The sequence below is a fragment of the Oncorhynchus mykiss genome, chromosome 26, assembly GCF_057628025.1.
Source record: "Oncorhynchus mykiss isolate SJ-2025 chromosome 26, ASM5762802v1, whole genome shotgun sequence".
NCBI classification, from domain to species: Eukaryota; Metazoa; Chordata; class Actinopteri; order Salmoniformes; family Salmonidae; genus Oncorhynchus; species Oncorhynchus mykiss.
Window position 1 is genome coordinate 413505 of NC_143047.1, and position 16861 is coordinate 430365.

The window sequence follows — 16861 nt, forward strand, 5'->3', positions numbered from 1 at the left end:
ACCAGACCGAACCAGACCGGACCAAACCGGACCAGACCGGACCAGACCAGACCGAACCAGACCAGACCGAACCAGACCGAACCAGACCAGACCAGACCGAATCAGACCGAACCAGACCAGACCGAACCAGACCATCCCGAACCAGACCAGACCGAACCAGACCGGACCAGACCAGACCAGACCGAACCAGAACAGACCGGACCAGACCAGACCGGACCAGACCAGACCGAACCAGACCAGACCAGACCAGACCGTACCAGACCGAACCAGACCGAACCAGACCAGACCAGACCAGACCGAACCAGAGCGGACCAGACCAGACCAGACCGAACCAGACCGAACCAGACCAGACCGAACCAGACCGGACCAGACCGTACCAGACCGTACCAGACCGAACCAGACCAGACCGAACCAGACCGAACCAGACCAGACCGAACCAGACCGAACCAGAACGAACCAGACAAGACCAGACCAGACCAGACCGGACCAGACCAAACCAGACCCGAACCAGACCGGACCAGACCGGACCAGACCGGACCAGACCGTACCAGACCGAACCAGACCGTACCAGACCGGACCAGACCGTACCAGACGGGACCAGACCGAAAAAGAACGGACCGGACCGAACCAGACCAGACCAGACCGAACCAGACCAGACAAGAATAGACCGAACCAGACCGAACCAGACCAGACCGAACCAGACCAAACCAGACAAGACCAGACCAGACCGAACCAGACCGGACCAGACCGAACCAGACCCGAACCAGACCGGACCAGACCAGAACAGACCGAACCAGACCAGACCAGACCATACCGAACCAGACCAGACAAGACCGAAACAGAGCGAACCAGAACGAAACAGACCAGACCGAAACAGACGGGACCAGACCAGACCAGACCGAACCAGACCAGACCAGACAGAACCAGAACGAACCAGACCAGACCGAACCAGACCAGACCGAACCAGACCAGACCAGACCAGCCCATACCGAACCAGAGCGAACCAGAACGAACCAGACCAGCCCATACCGAACCAGAGCGAACCAGAACGAACCAGACCAGACCGAACCAGACCAGACCGAACCAGACCGAACCAGAACGAACCAGACCAGACCAGACCGGACCAGACCAGACCGAACCAGACCAGACCAGACCGAACCAGACCAGACCAGACCGAACCAGACCAGACCGGACCAGACCGAACCAGAGCGAACCAGAACGAACCAGACCAGACCAGACCGAACCAGACCAGAACGAACCAGACCAGACCGAACCAGAGCGAACCAGAGCGAACCAGAACGAACCAGACGAGACCAGACCAGACCGAACCAGACCAGACCGAACCAGACCAGACCGAACCAGACCGGACCAGACCGAACCAGAGCGAACCAGAACGAACCAGACCAGACCAGGCCAGACCGAACCAGACCGAACCAGACCAGACCAGACTAGACCGAACCAGACCAGAACGAACCAGACCAGACCGAACCAGACCAGACCGAACCAGACCAGACTGAACCAGACCAGCCCGAACCAGACCAGACCGAACCAGACCAGACCTAACCAGACCAGACCTAACCAGACCAGACCGAACCAGACCGAACCAGACCAGACCGAACCAGACCAGACCGAACCAGAGCGAACCAGACCAGATCAGGCCAGACCGAACCAGATCGAACCAGACCAGACCAGACCGAACCAGACCAGACCAGACTGAACCAGACCAGACCGAACCAGACCAGACGCAACCAGACCGAACCAGACCGAACCAGACCGAACCAGACCAGACCGAACCAGAACAGACCGAACCAGAACAGACCGAACCAGAACAGACCGAACCAGAACAGACCGAACCAGACCGAACCAGACCAGACCGAACCAGACCAGACCAGCCGAACCAGACCAGACCAGCCGAACCAGACCAGACCAGACCGAACCAGACCAGACCGAACCAGACCATACCGAACCAGACCAGACCGAACCAGACCAGACCGAACCAGACCGAACCAGACCGAACCAGAGCGAACCAGAACGAACCAGACCGAACCAGAACGAACCAGACCAGACCAGACCAGACCGAACCAGACCAGACCAGACCAGAGCAGACCAGACCGAACCAGACCGAACCAGACCAAACCGAACCAGACCAGACCGAACCAGACCGGACCAAACCGGACCAGACCGGACCAGACCAGACCGAACCAGACCAGACCGAACCAGACCAGACCAGACCGAACCAGACCGAACCAGACCGAACCAGACCGAACCAGACCGAACCAGACCAGACCAGCCCATACCGAACCCGAGCGAACCAGAACGAACCAGACCAGACCGAACCAGACCAGACCGAACCAGACCGAACCAGAACGAACCAGACCAGACCGAACCAGACCGAACCAGACCAGACCGAACCAGACCAGACCAGACCGAACCAGACCAGACCGAACCAGACCATACCGAACCAGACCAGACCGAACCAGACCAGACCGAACCAGACCAGACCGAACCAGACCAGACCGAACCAGACCAGACCGAACCAGACCGAACCAGAACGAACCAGACCAGACCGAACCAGACCGAACCAGAACGAACCAGACCAGACCGAACCAGACCAGACCAGACCAGAGCAGACCAGACCGAACCAGACCGAACCAGACCAAACCGAACCAGACCAGACCGAACCAGACCGGACCAAACCGGACCAGACCAGACCGAACCAGACCAGACCAGACCAGACCAGACCGAACCAGACCGAACCAGACCGAACCAGACCGAACCAGACCAGACCGAACCAGACCATACCGAACCAGACCAGACCAGACCAGACCAGACCGAACCAGACCAGACCGAACCAGAACAGACCGGACCAGACCAGACCGGACCAGACCAGACCGAACCAGACCAGACCAGACCAGACCAGACCGAACCAGACCGAACCAGACCAGACCAGACCAGACCAGACCGAACCAGAGCGGACCAGACCAGACCAGACCAGACCGAACCAGACCGAACCAGACCGAACCAGACCGCACTGGAGGGAACCAGAACGAACCAGACCAGACCATACCAGACCGAACCAGACCAGACCGAACCAGACCAGAGCAAACCAGACCAGACCGAACCAGACCCGAGCGAACCAAACCGAACCAGACCCGAACCAGACCGAACCAGACCCGAACCAGACCAGACCGAACCAGAGCGAACCAGAACGAACCAGACCAGACCGAACCAATCCGAACCAGAACGAACCAGACCAGACCAGACCGGACCAGACCAGACCGAACCAGACCAGACCGAACCAGACCAGACCGAACCAGACCAGACCGAACCAGACCAGACCGAACCAGACCAGACCAGACCGAACAAAAGCGAACCAGAACGAACCAGACCAGACCAGACCGGACCAAACCAGACCAGACCGAACCAGACCAGACCGAACCAGAGCGAACCAGAACGAACCAGACCAGACCAGAACAGACCGAACCAGAACGAACCAGACCAGAACAGGCCAGACCGAACCAGACCAGACCGAACCAGACCGAACCAGACCAGACCAGAACGAACCAGACCAGACCATACCGAACCAGACGAGACCAGAACGAACCAGACCAGACCGAACCAGACCAGACTGAACCAGACCAGACCGAACCAGACCGAACCAGACCAGACCGAACCAGACCGGACCAGACCGAACCAGAGCGAACCAGAACGAACCAGACCAGACCAGACCGAACCAGAGCGAACCAGAACGAACCAGACCAGACCAGGCCAGACCGAACCAGACCAGACCAGACCGAACCAGACCAGACCGAACCAGACCGAACCAGACCAGACTAGACCGAACCGAACCAGACCAGACCGGACCAGACCAGACCGAACCAGACCAGACTAGACCGAACCAGACCAGACCAGACCAAACCAGACCAGACCGAACCAGACCAGACCAGACCGAACCAGACCGAACCAGACCAGACTAGACCGAACCGAACCAGACCAGACCGAACCAGACCGAACCAGACCAGACCAGACCAGACCAGACCAGAGCGAACCAGAGCGAACCAGAACAGACCAGACCAGACCAGACCGAACCAGAACGAACCAGACCAGACCGGACCAGACCAGACCGGACCAGACCAGACCAGACCGAACCAGACCAGACCAGACCAGACCAGACCGAACCGAACCAGACCGAACCAGACCAGACCATACAAGACCAGACCGAACCAGACCAGACCGAACCAGACCAGACCGAACCAGACCAGACCAGACCGAACCAGACCAGACCGAACCAGACCAGACCGAACCAGACCAGACTAGACCGAACCGAACCAGACCAGACCGAACCAGACCGAACCAGACCAGACCAGACCGGACCAGACCGGACCAGACCGGACCAGACCGAACCAGAGCGAACCAGAACGAACCAGACCAGACCAGACCAGACCGAACCAGACCAGACCGGACCAGACCAGACCGAACCAGACCAGACCAGACCAGACCAGACCGAACCAGACCGAACCAGACCGAACCAGACCAGACCAGACAAGACCAGACCGAACCAGACCGAACCAGACCAGAACGAACCAGACCAGACCGAACCAGAACGAACCAGACCAGACCAGACCGAACCAGACCAGACCAGAGCAGACCAGACCGAACCAGACCGAACCAGACCAAACCGAACCAGACCAGACCGAACCAGACCGGACCAGACCGGACCAGACCAGACCAGACCGAACCAGACCAGACCGAACCAGACCAGACCAGACCAGAACGAACCAGACCGAACCAGACCAGACCGAACCAGACCAGACCAGACCATACCGAACCAGACCGAACCAGACCGGACCAAACCGGACCAGACCGGACCAGACCAGACCAGACCGAACCAGACCATACCGAACCAGACCAGACCGAACCAGACCGGACCAGACCAGACCAGACCGGACTGAACCAGACCAGACCGAACCAGAAAAGACCGAACCAGACCAGACCAGACCAGACCGAACCAGAGCGGACCAGACCAGACCAGACCAGACCGAACCAGACCGAACCAGACCAGACCGAACCAGACCGCACCGGAGGGAACCAGAACGAACCAGACCAGACCAGACCGAACCAGACCAGACCGAACCAGACCAGAGCAAACCAGACCAGAGCAAACCAGACCAGACCGAACCAGACCCGAGCGAACCAAACCGAACCAGACCCGAACCAGACCGAACCAGACCCGAACCAGACCAGACCGAACCAGAGCGAACCAGAACGAACCAGACCAGACCGAACCAATCCGAACCAGAACGAACCAGACCAGACCAGACCGGACCAGACCAGACCGAACCAGACCAGACCGAACCAGAGCGAACCAGAACGAACCAGACCAGACCAGAACAGACCGAACCAGAACGAACCAGACCAGAACAGGCCAGACCGAACCAGACCAGACCGAACCAGACCAGACCAGAACGAACCAGACCAGACCATACCGAACCAGACGAGACCAGACCGAACCAGACCAGACCGAACCAGACCAGACCGAACCAGACCAGACCAGACCGAACCAGACCAGACCGAACCAGACCAGACCAGACCGAACCAGACCGGACCAAACCAGACCAGACCGAACCGAACCAGACCGAACCAGAGCGAACCAGAACGAACCAGACCAGAACAGACCGAACCAGAACGAACCAGACCAGAACAGGCCAGACCTAACCAGACCAGACCGAACCAGACCAGACCAGAACGAACCAGACCAGACCATACCGAACCAGACGAGACCAGACCGAACCAGACCAGACCGAACCAGACCAGACTGAACCAGACCAGACCGAACCAGACCAGACCGAACCAGACCAGACCAGACCGAACCAGACCGAACCAGACCAGACCGAACCAGACCGGACCAGACCGAACCAGACCGGACCAGACCGAACCAGAGCGAACCAGACCAGACCAGACCGAACCAGAGCGAACCAGAACGAACCAGACCAGACCAGGCCAGACCGAACCAGACCGAACCAGACCAGACCAGACCAAACCAGACCAGACCGAACCAGACCAGAGCAAACCAGACCAGAGCAAACCAGACCAGACCGAACCAGACCCGAGCGAACCAAACCGAACCAGACACGAACCAGACCGAACCAGACCCGAACCAGACCAGACCGAACCAGAGCGAACCAGAACGAACCAGACCAGACCGAACCAATCCGAACCAGAACGAACCAGACCAGACCAGACCGGACCAGACCAGACCGAACCAGACCAGACCGAACCAGACCAGACCGAACCAGACCAGACCGAACCAGACCGGACCAAACCAGACCAGACCGAACCGAACCAGACCGAACCAGAGCGAACCAGAACGAACCAGACCAGAACAGACCGAACCAGACCAGACCGAACCAGACCAGACCAGAACGAACCAGACCAGACCATACCGAACCAGACGAGACCAGACCGAACCAGACCAGACCGAACCAGACCAGACTGAACCAGACCAGACCGAACCAGACCAGACCGAACCAGACCAGACCAGACCGAACCAGACCGAACCAGACCAGACCAGACCGAACCAGACCGAACCAGACCAGACCGAACCAGACCGAACCAGACCAGACCAGACCAGACCGAACCAGAGCGAACCAGAATGAACCAGACCAGACCAGGCCAGACCGAACCAGACCGAACCAGACCAGACCAGACCAAACCAGACCAGACCGAACCAGACCGAACCAGACCAGACTAGACCGAACCGAACCAGACCAGACCAGACCGGACCAGACCAGACCAGACCAGACTAGACCGAACCAGACCAGACCAGACCAAACCAGACCAGACCGAACCAGACCGAACCAGACCAGACTAGACCGAACCGAACCAGACCAGACCGAACCAGACCGAACCAGACCAGACCAGACCAGACCGGACCAGAGCGAACCAGAACAGACCAGACCAGACCAGACCAGACCGAACCAGACCAGACCAGACCGGACCAGACCAGACCAGACCGAACCAGACCAGACCAGACCAGACCGAACCGAACCAGACCGAACCAGACCAGACCATACAAGACCAGACCATACCGAACCAGACCAGACCGAACCAGACCAGACCGAACCAGACCAGACCGAACCAGACCAGACCGAACCAGACCAGACCGAACCAGACCAGACCAGACCGAACCAGACCAGACCGAACCAGACCAGACCGAACCAGGCCAGACCGAACCAGACCAGACCGAACCAGACCAGACTAGACCGAACCAGACCAGACCGAACCAGACCAGACCAGACCGGACCAGACCGGACCAGACCGAACCAGACCGAACCAGAGCGAACCAGAACGAACCAGACCAGACCAGACCGAACCAGACCAGACCGAACCAGACAGGACCGAACCAGACCAGACCAGACCAGACCGAACCAGACCAGACCGAACCAGACCAGACCGAACCAGACCGAACCAGACCAGACCAGACCAGACCAGACCGAACCAGACCGAACCAGACCAGAACGAACCAGACCAGACCGAACCAGAACGAACCAGACCAGACCAGACCGAACCAGACCAGACCAGAGCAGACCAGACCGAACCAGACCGAACCAGACCAGACCAGACCAGACCAGAACGAACCAGACCGAACCAGACCAGACCGAACCAGACCAGACCAGACCATACCGAACCAGACCGAACCAGACCGGACCAAACCGGACCAGACCGGACCAGACCAGACCAGACCGAACCAGACCATACCGAACCAGACCAGACCGAACCAGACCGGACCAGACCAGACCAGACCGGACTGAACCAGACCAGACCGAACCAGAACAGACCGAACCAGACCAGACCAGACCAGACCGAACCAGAGCGGACCAGACCAGACCAGACCAGACCGAACCAGACCGAACCAGACCAGACCGAACCAGACCGCACCGGAGGGAACCAGAACGAACCAGACCAGACCAGACCATACCAGACCGAACCAGACCAGACCGAACCAGACCAGAGCAAACCAGACCAGAGCAAACCAGACCAGACCGAACCAGACCCGAGCGAACCAAACCGAACCAGACCCGAACCAGACCGAACCAGACCCGAACCAGACCAGACCGAACCAGAGCGAACCAGAACGAACCAGACCAGACCGAACCAATCCGAACCAGAACGAACCAGACCAGACCAGACCGGACCAGACCAGACCGAACCAGACCAGACCGAACCAGACCAGACCGAACCAGACCAGACCGAACCAGACCAGACCGAACCAGACCAGACCGAACCAGAGCGAACCAGAACGAACCAGACCAGACCAGAACAGACCGAACCAGAACGAACCAGACCAGAACAGGCCAGACCGAACCAGACCAGACCGAACCAGACCAGACCAGAACGAACCAGACCAGACCGAACCAGACCAGACCAGAACGAACCAGACCAGACCATACCGAACCAGACGAGACCAGACCGAACCAGACCGAACCAGACCAGACCAGACCGAACCAGACCAGACCGAACCAGACCAGACCAGACCGAACCAGACCAGACCAGACCGAACCAGACCGAACCAGACCAGACCGAACCAGACCAGACCAGACCGAACCAGACCGGACCAAACCAGACCAGACCGAACCGAACCAGACCGAACCAGAGCGAACCACAACGAACCAGACCAGACCAGAACAGACCGAACCAGAACGAACCAGACCAGAACAGGCCAGACCGAACCAGACCAGACCGAACCAGACCAGACCAGAACGAACCAGACCAGACCATACCGAACCAGACGAGACCAGACCGAACCAGACCAGACCGAACCAGACCAGACTGAACCAGACCAGACCGAACCAGACCAGACCGAACCAGACCAGACCAGACCGAACCAGACCGAACCAGACCAGACCGAACCAGACCGGACCAGACCGAACCAGACCGGACCAGACCGAACCAGAGCGAACCAGACCAGACCAGACCGAACCAGAGCGAACCAGAACGAACCAGACCAGACCAGGCCAGACCGAACCAGACCGAACCAGACCAGACCAGACCAAACCAGACCAGACCGAACCAGACCAGAGCAAACCAGACCAGAGCAAACCAGACCAGACCGAACCAGACCCGAGCGAACCAAACCGAACCAGACACGAACCAGACCGAACCAGACCCGAACCAGACCAGACCGAACCAGAGCGAACCAGAACGAACCAGACCAGACCGAACCAATCCGAACCAGAACGAACCAGACCAGACCAGACCGGACCAGACCAGACCGAACCAGACCAGACCGAACCAGACCAGACCGAACCAGACCAGACCGAACCAGACCAGACCGAACCGAACCAGACCGAACCAGAGCGAACCAGAACGAACCAGACCAGAACAGACCGAACCAGACCAGACCGAACCAGACCAGACCAGAACGAACCAGACCAGACCATACCGAACCAGACGAGACCAGACCGAACCAGACCAGACCGAACCAGACCAGACTGAACCAGACCAGACCGAACCAGACCAGACCGAACCAGACCAGACCGAACCAGACCGAACCAGACCAGACCGAACCAGACCGGACCAGACCGAACCAGACCAGACCAGACCAGACCGAACCAGAGCGAACCAGAACGAACCAGACCAGACCAGGCCAGACCGAACCAGACCGAACCAGACCAGACCAGACCAAACCAGACCAGACCGAACCAGACCGAACCAGACCAGACTAGACCGAACCGAACCAGACCAGACCAGACCGGACCAGACCAGACCAGACCAGAATAGACCGAACCAGACCAGACCAGACCAAACCAGACCAGACCAGACTAGACCGAAACGAACCAGACCAGACCGAACCAGACCGAACCAGACCAGACCAGACCAGACCGGACCAGAGCGAACCAGAGCGAACCAGAACAGACCAGACCAGACCAGACCAGACCAGACCGAACCAGACCAGACCGGACCAGACCAGACCAGACCGAACCAGACCAGACCAGACCAGACCGAACCGAACCAGACCGAACCAGACCAGACCATACAAGACCAGACCATACCGAACCAGACCAGACCGAACCAGACCAGACCGAACCAGACCAGACCGAACCAGACCAGACCAAACCAGACCAGACCAGACCGAACCAGACCAGACTAGACCGAACCAGACCGAACCAGACCAGACCAGACCGGACCAGACCGGACCAGACCGGACCAGACCGAACCAGAGCGAACCAGAACGAACCAGACCAGACCGAACCAGACCAGACCAGACCGGACCAGACCGAACCAGAGCGAACCAGAACGAACCAGACCAGACCAGACCAGACCGAACCAGACCAGACCGGACCAGACCAGACCGAACCAGACAGGACCGAACCAGACCAGACCAGACCAGACCGAACCAGACCAGACCGAACCAGACCGAACCAGACCAGACCAGACCGAACCAGACCGAACCAGAACGAACCAGACCAGAACGAACCAGACCAGACCGAACCAGAACGAACCAGACCAGACCAGAGCAGACCAGACCGAACCAGACCAAACCGAACCAGACCGAACCAGACCGGACCAGACCGGACCAGACCAGACCGAACCAGACCAGACCGAACCAGACCAGACCAGAACGAACCAGACCGAACCGGACCAGACCGAACCAGACCAGACCAGACCATACCGAACCAGACCGGACCGAACCAGACCGGACCAAACCGGACCAGACCGGACCAGACCAGACCAGACCGAACCAGACCATACCGAACCATACCGGACCAGACCAGACCGGACCAGACCAGACCAGACCAGACCGAACCAGACCGAACCAGACCAGACCGAACCAGAACAGACCGGACCAGACCAGACCGGACCAGACCAGACCGAACCAGACCAGACCAGACCGTACCAGACCGAACCAGACCGAACCAGACCAGACCAGACCAGACCGAACCAGAGCGGACCAGACCAGACCAGACCAGACCGAACCAGACCGAACCAGACCAGACCGAACCAGACCGCACCGGAGGGAACCAGAACGAACCAGACCAGACCAGACCATACCAGAACGAACCAGACCAGACCGAACCAGACCAGAGCAAACCAGACCAGAGCAAACCAGACCAGAGCAAACCAGACCCGAGCGAACCAAACCGAACCAGACCCGAACCAGACCGAACCAGACCCGAACCAGACCAGACCGAACCAGAGCGAACCAGAACGAACCAGACCAGACCGAACCAATCCGAACCAGAACGAACCAGACCAGACCAGACCGGACCAGACCAGACCGAACCAGACCAGACCAGACCGAACCAGACCAGACCGAACCAGACCAGACCGAACCAGACCAGACCAGACCGAACCAGAGCGAACCAGAACGAACCAGACCAGACCAGACCGAACCAGACCGGACCAAACCAGACCAGACCGAACCGAACCAGACCGAACCAGAGCGAACCAGAACGAACCAGACCAGACCAGAACAGACCGAACCAGAACGAACCAGACCAGAACAGGCCAGACCGAACCAGACCAGACCGAACCAGACCAGACCAGAACGAACCAGACCATACCGAACCAGACGAGACCAGACCGAACCAGACCAGAACGAACCAGACCAGACTGAACCAGACCAGACCGAACCAGACCAGACCGAACCAGACCAGACCAGACCGAACCAGACCGAACCAGACCGGACCAGACCGAACCAGACCGGACCAGACCGAACCAGAGCGAACCAGACCAGACCAGAACGAACCAGACCAGACCAGGCCAGACCGAACCAGACCAGACCAAACCAGACCAAACCAGACCAGACCGAACCAGACCGAACCAGACCAGACTAGACCGAACCGAACCAGACCGGACCAGACCAGACCAGACCGAACCAGACCAGACTAGACTGAACCAGACCAGACCAAACCAGACCAGACCAGACCGAACCAGACCAGACCGAACCAGACCGGACCAGACCAGACCGAACCAGACCAGACCGAACCAGACCAGACCAGACCAGAACGAACCAGACCGAACCAGACCAGACCGAACCAGACCAGACCATACCGAACCAGACCAGACCGAACCAGACCGGACCAAACCGGACCAGACCGGACCAGACCAGACCAGACCAGACCGAACCAGACCAGACCGAACCAGAGCGAACCAGAACGAACCAGACCAGACCAGACCGGACCAGAGCGAACCAGAACGAACCAGACCAGACCGAACCAGACCAGACCAGACCAGACCGAACCAGACCAGACCAGACCGAACCAGACCAGACCGAACCAGACCGAACCAGAACGAACCAGACCAGACCGAACCAGACCGAACCAGAACGAACCAGACCAGACCGAACCAGACCAGACCAGAGCAGACCAGACCGAACCAGACCAAACCGAACCAGACCAGACCGAACCAGACCGGACCGGACCAGACCAGACCGAACCAGACCAGACCGAACCAGACCAGACCAGACCAGAACGAACCAGACCGAACCAGACCAGACCGAACCAGACCAGACCAGACCATACCGAACCAGACCAGACCGAACCAGACCGGACCAAACCGGACCAGACCGGACCAGACCAGACCAGACCAGACCAGACCGAACCAGACCAGACCAGACCGAACCAGACCAGACCAGACCGAACCAGACCAGACCGGACCAGACCAGACCAGACCGTACCAGACCGTACCAGACCGAACCAGACCGAACCAGACCAGACCAGACCAGACCGAACCAGAGCGGACCAGACCAGACCAGACCGAACCAGACCGAACCAGACCAGACCGAACCAGACCGAACCAGACCAGACCGAACCAGAACGAACCAGACCAGACCAGACCGAACCAGACCGGACCAGACCGAACCGGAGCGAACCAGAACGAACCAAAACCAGACCATACCAGACCAAACCAGACCGAACCAGACCAGAGCGAACCAGACCGGAACCAGACCGAACCAGACCCGAACCAGACCAGACCGAACCAGAGCGAACCAGAACGAACCAGACCAGACCGAACCAGACCAGACCAGACCGAACCAAACCGAACCAGAACCAGACCAGACCGAACCAGACCAGACCAGACCGAACTAGAGCGAACCAGAACGAACCAGACCAGACCAGACCGAACCAGACCGGACCAAACCAGACCAGACCGAACCAGACCAGACCGAACCAGAGCGAACCAGAACGAACCAGACCAGACCAGACCAGAACAGATCGAAACAGACCGGACCAGACCGAACCAGAGCGAACCAGAACGAACCAGACCAGAACAGGCCAGACCGAACCAGACCGAACCAGACCGAACCAGACCAGACCGAACCAGACCAGACCGAACCAGACCGAACCAGACCAGACCGAACCAGACCAGACCGAACCAGACCAGACCGAACCAGACCAGACCGAACCAGACCGAACCAGACCAGACCGAACCAGACCGAACCAGACCAGACCGAACCAGACCGGACCAGACCGGACCAGACCGGACCAGACCGAACCAGAGCGAACCAGAACGAACAAGACCAGACCAGGCCAGACCGAACCAGACCAGACCAGACCGAACCAGACTGAAACAGACCAGACTGAACCAGACCAGACCGAACCAGACCAGACCGAACCAGACCAGACCGGACCAGACCGAACCAGACCGAACCAGACCAGACCGAACCAGACCGAACCAGACCAGATCGAACCAGACCAGACTAGACCGAACCAGACCAGACCAGACCGAACCAGACCAGACCAGAAAAACCAGACCAGACCGAACCAGACCAGACTAGACCGAACCGAACCAGACCGAACCAGACCAGACCAGACCAGACCGGACCAGAGCGTAACCAGAGCGAACCAGACCAGACCAGGCCAGTCCGAACCAGACCAGACCGAACCAGACCGAACCAGAACGAACCAGACCAGACCGGACCAGACCGAACCAGACCAGACCAGACCGAACCAGACCAGACCGAACCAGACCAGACCGAACCAGACCAGACCAGACCGAACCAGACCGTACCGAACCAGACCGTACCGAACCAGACCGAACCAGACCAGACCGAACCAGACCGAACCAGACCAGACCGAACCAGACCGGACCAGACCGGACCAGACCGGACCAGACCGAACCAGAGCGAACCAGAACGAACCAGACCAGACCAGGCCAGACCGGACCAGACCGGACCAGAGCGAACCAGAACGAACCAGACCAGACCAGACCGAACCAGACCAGACCAGACCAGACCGAACCAGAACGAACCAGACCAGACCGGACCAGACCGAACCAGACCAGACCGGACCAGACCGGACCAGACCGGACCAGAGCGAACCAGAACGAACCAGACCAGACCGAACCAGACCAGACCAGACCAGACCGAACCAGAACGAACCAGACCAGACCGGACCAGACCGAACCAGACCAGACCGAACCAGACCAGACCGAACCAGACCGAACCAGAACGAACCAGAACGAACCAGACCGGACCAGACCAGACCGAACCAGACCAGACCAGACCATACCGAACCAGACCAGACCGAACCAGACCAGACCAGACCGAACCAGACCAGACCGAACCAGACCGAACAAGACCAGACCGAACCAGACTGAACCAGACCAGACCGAACCAGACCGAACCAGACCGAACCAGACCGAACCAGACCGAACCAGACCGGACCAGACCAGACCGAACCGAACCAGACCAGAACAGACCGAAACAGACCGGACCAGAGCGAACCAGAACGAACCAGACCAGAACAGGCCAGACCGAACCAGACCGAACCAGACCGAACCAGACCAGACCGAACCAGACCAAACCGGACCAGACCGGACCAGACCAGACCAGACAAGACCAGACCAGACCGAACCAGACCAGACCGAACCAGACCAGACCAGACCGAACCAGACCAGACCGGACCAGACCAGACCGTACCAGACCGTACCAGACCGAACCAGACCGAACCAGACCAGACCAGACCAGACCGAACCAGAGCGGACCAGACCAGACCAGACCGAACCAGACCGAACCAGACCAGACCTGGCCAGACCAGACCAGACCGAACCAGAACGAACCAGACCAGACCAGACCGAACCAGACCGGACCAGACCGAACCGGAGCGAACCAGAACGAACCAAAACCAGACCATACCAGACCAAACCAGACCGAACCAGACCAGAGCGAACCAGACCGGAACCAGACCGAACCAGACCCGAACCAGACCAGACCGAACCAGAGCGAACCAGAACGAACCAGACCAGACCGAACCAGACCAGACCAGACCGAACCAAACCGAACCAGAACCAGACCAGACCGAACCAGACCAGACCAGACCGAACTAGAGCGAACCAGAACGAACCAGACCAGACCAGACCGAACCAGACCGGACCAAACCAGACCAGACCGAACCAGACCAGACCGAACCAGAGCGAACCAGAACGAACCAGACCAGACCAGACCAGAACAGACCGAAACAGACCGGACCAGAGCGAACCAGAACGAACCAGACCAGAACAGGCCAGACCGAACCAGACCGAACCAGACCGAACCAGACCAGACCGAACCAGACCAGACCGAACCAGACCAGACCGAACCAGACCAGACCGAACCAGACCAGACCGAACCAGACCAGACCGAACCAGACCAGACCGAACCAGACCGAACCAGACCAGACCGAACCAGACCGGACCAGACCGGACCAGACCGGACCAGACCGAACCAGAGCGAACCAGAACGAACCAGACCAGACCAGGCCAGACCGAACCAGACCAGACCAGACCGAACCAGACTGAAACAGACCAGACTGAACCAGACCAGACCGAACCAGACCAGACCGGACCAGACCGAACCAGACCGAACCAGACCAGACCGAACCAGACCGAACCAGACCAGATCGAACCAGACCAGACTAGACCGAACCAGACCAGACCAGACCGAACCAGACCAGACCAGAAAAACCAGACCAGACCGAACCAGACCAGACTAGACCGAACCGAACCAGACCGAACCAGACCAGACCGAACCAGACCAGACCAGACCAGACCGGACCAGAGCGTAACCAGAGCGAACCAGAACGAACCAGACCAGACCAGGCCAGTCCGAACCAGACCAGACCGAACCAGACCGAACCAGAACGAACCAGACCAGACCGGACCAGACCAGACCAGACCGAACCAGACCAGACCGAACCAGACCAGACCAGACCGAACCAGACCAGACCGAACCGAACCAGACCAGACCGAACCAGACCAGACCGTACCGAACCAGACCAGACCGAACCAGACCAGACCGAACCAGACCAGACCAGACCGAACCAGACCAGACCGAACCAGACCAGACCAGACCGAACCAGACCAGACTAGACCGAACCGAACCAGACCGAACCAGACCAGACCGGACCAGACCAGACCGGACCAGACCGAACCAGACCGAACCAGACCAGACCAGACCGAACCAGACCGAACCAGACCATACCAGACCAGACTTACCGAACCAGACCAGACCGAACCAGACCAGACCGAACCAGACCAGACCGAACCGAACCAGACCGAACCGAACCAGACCAGACTAGACCAGACCAGACCGAACCAGACCGAACCAGACCAGACCGGACCAGACCGGACCAGACCGGACCAGACCGGACCAGAGCGAACCAGAACGAACCAGACCAGACCAGACCGAACCAGACCAGACCGAACCAGAACGAACCAGACCAGACCGGACCATACCGAACCAGACCAGACCGAACCAGACCAGACCGAACCAGACCAGACCGAACCAGACCAGACCGAACCAGACCAGACCGAACCAGACCAGACCGAACCAGACCGGACCAGACCAGACCGAACCAGACCAGACCAGACCATACCGAAC